Here is a 713-nt window from a genome sequence, read left to right as displayed (position 1 = left end):
AGTGCTCACTATAGCCTTCACACGATCCTCCCCACCCCAACCTGGACCTGTTGCACCCATTTTGCAGATAAGGAGACGGAGGCTTGGAGAATGATGTGACTTGCCGAGGTGAGAGCATTTGGCAAGCGGCCGAGCCAGGGTTTAGACTCTGGTCCTTCTCTCCAAAGCTAAGTCCCAGGGAGCAGAGGCAGTGGGGCTAAGAAGCTGATGGGCTCTGTCTGGAGGGACCCCAAGGAACCTGTACTTTGATCATCAAAAGCGTGAGTCAGCTCATGGCCCACGACGACACCAATGCCACCAAAGATTAAGGCCCTGGAGGGAGACACAAAGTGAGAGCAAGGCCTCTGGCTCCTGCCCTGCCATGTGGCCCTCACTTCTTGGGCCTGAGATGTAGCAGGGGCTCTGTGGGACACAGCCCTGGAGACAGTGGGAGGCTGGGCAGTCTAAGGGAGCCAGCTGTGCCCTGTGGGTGACATGCACGTGCTGGACACTCTAGAGGATCACTGTCCCCTCCCACAGACTAGCAGTTAAGCTTTAAAGCAAACGAAGCCTGGGAATGGGCCAGTGCCTCTTCCCAAGCTCCACGCAGTCATCCTGGGAGTCCAGCTACTAGGTCAGCGCCCTCACCCTGCCAACTCCCTGGCTGCAACTGCTCTAAGCCACCGTCACAGCAGTATTTCCCACATGGGGCTCTTGACTGCACGACTGTGCCA

This window comes from Callospermophilus lateralis, unplaced genomic scaffold (assembly GCF_048772815.1).
Source record: "Callospermophilus lateralis isolate mCalLat2 unplaced genomic scaffold, mCalLat2.hap1 Scaffold_79, whole genome shotgun sequence".
NCBI lineage: Eukaryota > Metazoa > Chordata > Mammalia > Rodentia > Sciuridae > Callospermophilus > Callospermophilus lateralis.
Note: the sequence above shows the minus strand (reverse complement) of the source record.